The 9,090-nt window shown below is 49.6% G+C and overlaps 1 long non-coding RNA gene across 1 annotated transcript in view; it reads left to right on the plus strand.

Moving 5' to 3' along the window:
* LOC147096592 (uncharacterized) overlaps window positions 1-7,462 on the plus strand; it is a 39,096-nt gene extending 31,634 nt beyond the window's left edge. The window contains exon 4 of the long non-coding RNA XR_015074945.1: window positions 7,058-7,462. This is a non-coding gene — a long non-coding RNA (uncharacterized LOC147096592). The remainder of the gene's footprint in view (window positions 1-7,057) is intronic.
* The last annotated feature ends 1,628 nt before the right edge of the window (window positions 7,463-9,090 follow it).

A 9,090-nucleotide genomic window follows, 5' to 3' on the forward strand; every position in this document is an offset into this window, starting at 1 on the left:
GGCCGTTCAGGGGTGATGTTAGAAGTTAGGAACTGTGGATGGGCAGAGAGAACGAGGGGTCCACGTAACCTTAACCACAGAGCGAGGCCGTTCAGGGGTGATGTTAGAAGTTAGGAACTGTGGATGGGCAGAGAGAACTAGGGGTCCACGTAACCTTAACCACAGAGCGAGGCCGTTCAGGGGTGATGTTAGAAGTTAGGAACTGTGGATGGGCAGAGAGAACGAGGGGTCCACGTCACCTTAACCGCAGAGCTCGGCCGTTCAGGGGTGATGTTAGAAGTTAGGAACTGTGGATGGGCAGAGAGAACGAGGGGTCCACGTAACCTTAACCACAGAGCGAGGCCGTTCAGGGGTGATGTTAGAAGTTAGGAACTGTGGATGGGCAGAGAGAACGAGGGGTCCACGTAACCTTAACCGCAGAGCGAGGCCGTTCAGGGGTGATGTTAGAAGTTAGGAACTGTGGATGAGCAGAGAGAACTAGGGGTCCACGTAACCTTAACCACAGAGCGAGGCCGTTCAGGGGTGATGTTAGAAGTTAGGAACTGTGGATGGGCAGAGAGAACTAGGGGTCCACGTAACCTTAACCGCAGAGCGAGGCCGTTCAGGGGTGATGTTAGAAGTTAGGAACTGTGGATGGGCAGAGAGAACGAGGGGTCCACGTAACCTTAACCGCAGAGCGAGGCCGTTCAGGGGTGATGTTAGAAGTTAGGAACTGTGGATGGGCAGAGAGAACTAGGGGTCCACGTAACCTTAACCGCAGAGCGAGGCCGTTCAGGGGTGATGTTGGAAGTTAGGAACTGTGGATGGGCAGAGAGAACGAGGGGTCCACGTAACCTTAACCGCAGAGCTCGGCCGTTCAGGGGTGATGTTAGAAGTTAGGAACTGTGGATGGGCAGAGAGAACGAGGGGTCCACGTAACCTTAACCGCAGAGCGAGGCCGTTCAGGGGTGATGTTGGAAGTTAGGAACTGTGGATGGGCAGAGAGAACGAGGGGTCCACGTAACCTTAACCGCAGAGCGAGGCCGTTCAGGGGTGATGTTAGAAGTTAGGAACTGTGGATGGGCAGAGAGAACGAGGGGTCCACGTAACCTTAACCGCAGAGCGAGGCCGTTCAGGGGTGATGTTAGAAGTTAGGAACTGTGGATGGGCAGAGAGAACTAGGAGTCTACGTAACCTTAACCGCAGAGCGAGGCCGTTCAGGGGTGATGTTAGAAGTTAGGAACTGTGGATGGGCAGAGAGAACTAGGAGTCTACGTAACCTTAACCGCAGAGCGAGGCCGTTCAGGGGTGATGTTAGAAGTTAGGAACTGTGGATGGGCAGAGAGAACGAGGGGTCCACGTAACCTTAACCGCAGAGCGAGGCCGTTCAGGGGTGATGTTAGAAGTTAGGAACTGTGGATGGGCAGAGAGAACGAGGGGTCCACGTAACCTTAACCGCAGAGCGAGGCCGTTCAGGGGTGATGTTACAAAGCATTTCTTCAGACACAGTGTAGTGGAAATCTAGAACACTCGCCCTCAAGAAGCTGTTGAGGTTCGGTCAATTGAAAATGAGAAACTGTGATTGATAGATTTGTATTAGGCAATGGTATTTAGGGATATGGAACCAAGGCGGGGAGGTGGAGTTAAGATACAGCTCAGCGATGATCGAATTGAATGGAGGAACAAGCTGGAGTGAATGAGTGGCCTACTCCTGTTCCGATGTTCCTGTGCCTCTTTTTATAAAGCCAATGCTCCCATATACGTTTCTAAAAGCCTTATCGTCCTGTCCTGCCACCGTCAAAGATTTCTGTATCTGTACCCCCAAGTTTTACTGTTCCTGCAACCCCTTTAAATTGTACCAGTTGGTTTAAATTGCATCGCCTCATTCTTCCTTCCAAAATGCAGCATTTCACACTTCTCTGCATTAAACTTCACCGGCCATGTGTCTGCCCATTTCACCAGTGTCTCTATTTCCTCCTGAAGTCTTCTGCTGTCCTCCTCACGGTTTACGACTTTTCCGAGATTCGTGTCATCGACAAACTTTTAAACTATGCCCTGTATACCTAAGTCCATGTCACTGAAATAAATCAAAGAGCAGTGGTCCTAATCCCGCCCCCTGGGGACACTGTAAACTTCCCTCCAGTGTGAACAATATCGGTTCACAACTACTGTCTGTTTTCTGTCCCTTCACCAATTTAGTATCCACGCTGCCACTGCTCCTTTAATATCATTGGCTCCAATTTTGTTCACCAGTCTATTATGAGGTACTTTATCAAAGGCCTTCTGAAAGTCCAGAAACAGAACATCAACTGCACTACCTTCATCAACCCTCTCCTATTTCATCCATTGGCTCATTCAAGTCAGCCAGGTTAGATTTGCCTTTAAATAAAATCCATTTTGTCTGTCGCTAATAAACCCATGTTCTTCCAAGTGACGGTTAATTGTGTTTCGGAAATAACACCGATGTTAAGCTGAGTCGCCTGTAGTTATTTGGTTCATCGCGCTCTCCTTTTTTGAACAGGGAAGTAACGTTTGCAGCCCTCCCGTCCTCTGGCACCTTTCCCATATCTAAGGATTGGAAGATTGTGGCAGAGCGGGTGACATTTCTACTTTGAGCCCTGTCGACCGTTTTAGTACATCGTCCGAATCGATTTATATCCTGTCCAATTTCTCTACCACCTCCTCCTTTACTGTACGATTGGCAGCATCCTCTCCTTTAGTGAATACGGAGCCAAAGTGTTAATTTAGTACCTCAGCCATGTCCTCTGCTTCCACAAGATGATTGCCTTTTTGGTCAGTAATCGGCCCCACCTTTCCTTGGACTATTCTTTCACGCTTTATATGTTTATAAAAGGCATTAGTGTTCCCTATTATGTTACCACTAATCATTTCTCATACATTCTCCTTGCCCCTTTGTTGCTTTTGTGTGTTTATTGCACTAGTGGCAGCGTTAGTGAAACAGCAAAGTACTGAATTTTACAAAGACTCAAACTGGTACTGAATTAACAATCACTTTTACATTTCCACAGTGGGGAAAGGAAAGGCTGCTGATTGATAGTTATAATGCACGGGCACACACACAAATGGAGAATTATGATTGTAAAACAGCAGTCAAATCCGCCAGTTGTATATTCATGGTGTTTTCTGAGATCCCAGAGGTTGGGTGATTGGGCAGAAGCGTGGCAGATGCAATATAACGTGGATAAATGCGAGGTTATCCACTTTGGTGTCAAAAACAGAAAGGCAGATTATTATCTGAATGGCAATAGATTGGGAGAAGGGGAAGTGCAACGAGACCTGGGTGTCCTTGTGCACCAGTCGCTGAAGGTAAGCATGCAGGTGTAGCAGGCGGTGAAGAAGGCAAATGGTATGTTGGCCTTCATAGCAAAAGGGTTTGAGTACAGGAGCAAGGATGTCCTGCTGCAGTTGTACAGGGCCTTGGTGAGACCACACCTTGAGTACTGTGTGCAGTTTTGGTCGCCTTATCTGAGGAAGGATGTTCTTACCATGGAAGGAGTTCAGTGAAGATTCACAAGGCTGATCCCTGGGATGGCAGGAATGACGTATGAGGAGAGATTGGGTCGATTGGGCTTATACTCGCTGGAGTTTAGAAGAATGAGGGGGGATCTCATCGAAACTTATAAAATTCTGACAGGTCTGGACAAATTAGATGCAGGTAGAATGTTCCTGATGGTCGGAGAGTCCAGAACCAGGGGTCATAGTCTAAGGATAAGGGGTAAGCCATTTAGGACAGAGATGAGGAAGAATTTCTTCACCCAGAGAGTGGTGAACCTGTGGAATTCTCTACCACAGAAGGCGGTTGAGGCCAAGTCTTTAAATATATTCAAGAAGGAGTTAGATATATTTCTTAGAGCTAAAGGTATCAATGGATATGGGGAGAAGGCAGGGACCGGGTACTGAATTTGGATGATCAGCCATGATCTCATTGAATGGCGGAGCAGGCTCGAGGGGCCGAATGGCCTACTCCTGCTCCTATCTTCTATGTTTCTATGTAAACGGAGCAGGCTTGTGGTTTGATGTGGTAGAAGGCGAACGAGATGAGAACGGAAATAATCTAGAGTAAGAAAAGGCCCAAAAATTAAACAGTCTGGAGCAGAACATCAATTCATCTTCTCTTATCATGGAGAAATCAAATATTTGACACACTGTGTTTGAAACAAAGCTTATTTATTCACTGAAATAACAACAGAAAATGCTGGAAATACTCAGCAGGCCAGGCAGGATCCATGGAGAGAGAAACAGAGTTAACGTTTCAGGTCTGGGACCCTTCATCAGAACTGGAAAAAGCTGGAGATGTAACAGATATTACTAAGGTAAGAGGCAGGAAAGTTATCCTGGGTGGATCTGAAACACGAAGGGTGGAAGTTCAGTTGGAATCCACGTGGAATAAGTTGGAACCGGAGACAGTTGCTGAGGAAAGAGATGTGGCTGTGAAACCGAGTCTTGGAAAATGTTGCAAATGGGGATGGCAAAATCATACAGCATGAAAAATGGGAGTAAGGGTCAAAGTCTGAAATTGTTGAACTCAATGTTGAGTCCAGAAGGCTGTAAAGTGCCTAATTGAAAGATGAGGTGCTGTTCCTCGAGCTTTATTTATTCACTATTTAAACAGAATATTAATCTCCAGTGCAGATACAGGAGTTATTAAGATCAGCAGAAACAAAACATGACTACTAGAATGAACATGGTTCAGTCCTCAATCTGATCACAGTAAATCATGTTCCATTCACTAATCTGGTCTTTTACCCAGCATTCCCCGCGGTGGACCACGTGCCGCACCCAGACTACAAGGGCCCAGCGCGCAGGCGCGGGAGGGGCCGGTATATTGAGCATGCGCAGTGCGTTACTGGAGATGGAGAGGAGCTGAAGCCGGGAGCGCGATGGTGCAGTGGGTAAAAATCGCGACGGAAGGAGTAATGGTAGGTGGGTGGGGAGGCTTCATAAACAACTCATGCAGGAGGCAAGCCCCCAATAATAAGCTGAAGATCCTGTGTTTGCAATTGTGGGGATTTCTTCCCCTTACAGGCCCAGGTTAACGGCAGCCATCTTTGTAAAGGAGAGCAGAAAGTTTCAGTGCGACGTCACCCTGTGCCTGAGATAAAGAGCCATCTTTGTAAAGGAGGGTGGAAAGTTTCAGTGCGACGTCACCCTATGCCTGAGACAAAGAGCCATCTTTGTAAAGGAGGGCGGAACGTTTCAGTGCGACGTCACCCTATGCCTGAGACAAAGAGCCATCTTTGTAAAGGAGGGTGGAAAGTTTCAGTGCGACGTCACCCTATGCCTGAGATAAAGAGCCTTGTGTCCAATGCGGGGAATAAAGGCCCACAGCCTCCCCTGGCCCCGGGCCCTGAACAAGGGACTGGAGAAACTCGCTGCCCTGCGGATCAGACAATCAGCCGGCGCTAGTCCCGCCCCTCGGGCTCCCCGATTGGTTGGAGGACCCGCCGCCGGCTTGCTCGCTCCCTATTGGTCGGAAGCTGCCGTCAATCAGGCGGCGGGCCCGGGTGACGTGTCCCCGAGGAGATCACGGGCACCGTCCAAGTGCCGCCGCTTGGTCCGGGGCCTCGCAGACTCTCAGGTTTTTCTATTTCTCTCGATTCTCTCCCGATCCACCCCGCGCCATTCTCCACCCAATCGGAGCGGAGAAAACTCACTTTGCGTCACCGATCGCAACTCTGGACCCGACACCAAGGCCTTTCCCCGGAATGGCCCTGCGCCGACTCCGTCCGGCAGGATCCGAGTGCGCAGGCGCAGCTCCGAGTGGGGGAGGGGGGTTGGTCTCCTCTGGGCATGCGCGGTCATTGCCCTTTGTGACCAGGAGGGGTCACTCTGCCGGAGTCGGCCCAAACCGCCGCTCCGAGTGCGCATGCGCGGGCTCTCGTCTGTCAATCAACCAACCGCCAGAAGAGGTCGCTGGTGAGACCAGTGAAGAAAGAAAGACTTGCATTTATATAGCGCCTTTCACCACCACCGGATGTCCCAAAGTACTTTACAGCCAATGAAGTACTTTTGAAGTGTAGTCACTGTTGTAATGTAGGAAATGCGGCAGTCAGTTAGCGCACAGCAAGCTCCCACAGACAGCAATGTGATAATGACCAGATAATCTATCATTTTTTTATGTTGATTGAGGGATAAACATTGGCTCGGACACTGGGGATAATTCCCCTGCTCTTTCCCACATTACAACAGTGACTACTTCATTGTAGTACTTCATTGGCTGTAAAGCACTTTAGGATATCTGGTGGCACTATATAAATGCAAGTCTTTCTTTCCTGAAATAATGCCATGGGATCTTTTACATCCACCTGAGAGAGCAAACAGGGCCTCAATTTAACATCCCATCCGAAAGACGGCACCTCCGACAGTGCCGCACTCCCTCAGCACTGCACTGCAGTGTCAGCCTGGATTTTTGTGCTTAAGTCTCTGGAGTGGGACTATGAACCCACAACTTTCTGACTCAGAGGCGAGAGTGCTACCCACTGAGCCACTGGCTGACACTAAAGAGCAAGCAGTTCTGACGAATGGTCATCGACCTGAAACGTTAACTCTGTTTCTCTCTCCACAGATGCTGCCTGACCTGTTGAGTATTTCCAGCATTTTCTGTTTTTATTAAAGAAACGAGGGAGTGATTGCTGACGGGAAGAATGTTGGGTCGTCCTGCGCATGCGCACCTCCCTGGCGGCTGAGGCGAAACACCGACTCGCCCCCACCTGAGCCGCTCACGCGTACCAGATGTTGCGGCTCCACATGCACGCCCGATGTTCCAACCGTGGGGTTTTGTGTGCTGAGCATGCGTGTTGTGGACCGATCGGGACGGGCGACTGTAGAGCAGGAGGGAGAGTGCGGGGCCATGAGCACATGCGCGGGACTCAGAGTCAACAGAGCACTTTCTGCAGAGCCGGGGCCTTGTGGGTATTACAGCCGCCATTACTGCTGATCCTTTCAACAACCTGTGCAACAGCTGGGGCCTGAAAATCAGCTTCACTGCCCCTAGGTTCGGAAAGGGGAAAATTAAACAACAGTTTGCCTCTGATCCTTTTCTGATCTCAATTTACAGGATTATAGAAGTGGAGCAGTTACAGGCGGGAAGCTCAGACCAAACATCACGTCAAGATCTGACAGAGTCGCTGGATTCATCAGGACCTGAATATCATCGGCCTTTGCACATGGAAGGAGAGAGCAGGGATCGCAACGCAGACAAACCACACACGTGTTCGGTGTGTGGACGCGGATTCAGCCGATCGCCTGACCTGGTGAGACACGTGCACCGTCACACCAGGGAGAAACCGGGTAAAGGTGGGGACAGCGGGAAGGGCTTCAGTTCCCCGTCTGCATTGAAAGTTCAACGGGGCAGTCACACCAGGGACAGTCTGTTCACCTGCTCCGTGTGTGGAAAGGGATTTGTTTGTTCATCCCACCTGCAAACACACCAGCGAGTTCACACTGAGGAGAGACCATTTCAATGTTCTGACTGTGGGAAGAGCTTTAAAAGCCCCAGGGAACTGAAGGGACACCAGGGAGTTCACACTGATGGGAGACCATTTCAGTGTCCTAACTGTGGGAAGAGCTTTAAAAGCCCCGGGGAACTAAAGCAACACCAACTTATTCACACTGACGAGAGACCCTTTAAATGTTCTGACTGTGGGAAGAGCTTTAAAAGCCCCCAGCAGCTGAAGGGACACTGGCTCCTACACACTGGGGAGAGGCCGTTCACCTGCTCCGTGTGTGGTAAGGGATTCACTAATTCATCCCACCTGCTGGTACATCAGCGAGTTCACACTGGGGAGACGCCGTTCACCTGCTCCGTGTGTGGGAAGGGATTCACTGATTCATCCCAACTGCTGCTACATCAGCGAGTTCACAGTGACGAGAGACCCTTTAAATGTTCTGACTGTGGGAAGAGCTTTAAAAGCTCCGGGGAGCTGAAGGGGCACCAGCGAGTTCACACTAACGAGAGACCCTTTAAATGTTCTGAGTGTGGGAAGAGTTTTAAAAGGTCCGGGGACCTCAAGCTACACCAACACCTACACACTGGGGAGAGGCCGTTCAGCTGCTCTGTGTGTGGGAAGGGATTCACTGATTCATCCAACCTGCTGGCACATCGGCGAGTTCACACTGGGGAGAGACCGTTCACTTGCTCCGTGTGTGGGAAGGGATTCAGTCACTCATCCAACCTGCTGACACATCAGCGAGTTCACACTGACGAGAGGCCCTTTAAATGTTCTGACTGTGGGAAGAGCTTTAAAAGCTCCGGGGAGTTGAAGAGACACCAGCGACTTCACACTGATCATAGAATCTAACAGCACAGAAGGAGGTGATTCGGCCCATCGTGTCTTTGAAAGAGCTGTCCAATTTAGTCCCACACCCCAGCTTTATCCCCAGAACCCTGCAAACTAGTCCTCTTCAAGGACTCGTCTAATTACTGTTTGAAAGTTCCTGTGGAACCTGATTCCAGCATCCTTTCAGATGGTGCGTTCCAGATCTTAACAACCCTCTGTATGAAAACAATTCTCCTCATTTCCCCTCTAGTTCTTTTAGCAACTATTTTAAATCTGTGATCTTTGGTTACCGACCCACTTGCCAAAGTGAACAGTTTCTCCCTACTTGCTCGATCAAAACCCCTCATCATTTTGAACACCTCTATTAGGTCTCCTCTTAACCTTCTCTGCTCTAAGGGGAACAATCCCAGCTTCTCCAATCTCTCCACATAACTGAAGTCCCTCATCCCTGGTACCATCCTGGTCAACCTCCTCTGCACCCTCTCCAAGGCCTTGACATCCTTCCTAAAGTGTGGTGCCCAGAACTGTCCACAAGACTCCAGCTGAGGCCAAAACCCTGCAGCTGTACAAAACCCTGGTTAGACCACACCTGGAGCACTGTGAGCAGTTCTGGGCATCACACCTTAGGAAGGATATATTGGCCTTGGAGGGAGTGCAGCATAGGTTTACCAGAATGATACCTGGACTTCAAGGGTTAAGTTACGAGGAGAGACTACACAAACTAGGGTTGTATTCCCTGGAATTTAGAAAGTTAAGGGGTGATCTGATCGAAGTTTTCAGGATATTAAGGGGAACAGATAGGGTAGATAGA

This window comes from Somniosus microcephalus, unplaced genomic scaffold (genome assembly GCF_052327205.1).
Source record: "Somniosus microcephalus isolate GS21.2 unplaced genomic scaffold, FLI_Smic_1.0 unresolved_chr1, whole genome shotgun sequence".
Lineage (NCBI taxonomy): Eukaryota > Metazoa > Chordata > Chondrichthyes > Squaliformes > Somniosidae > Somniosus > Somniosus microcephalus.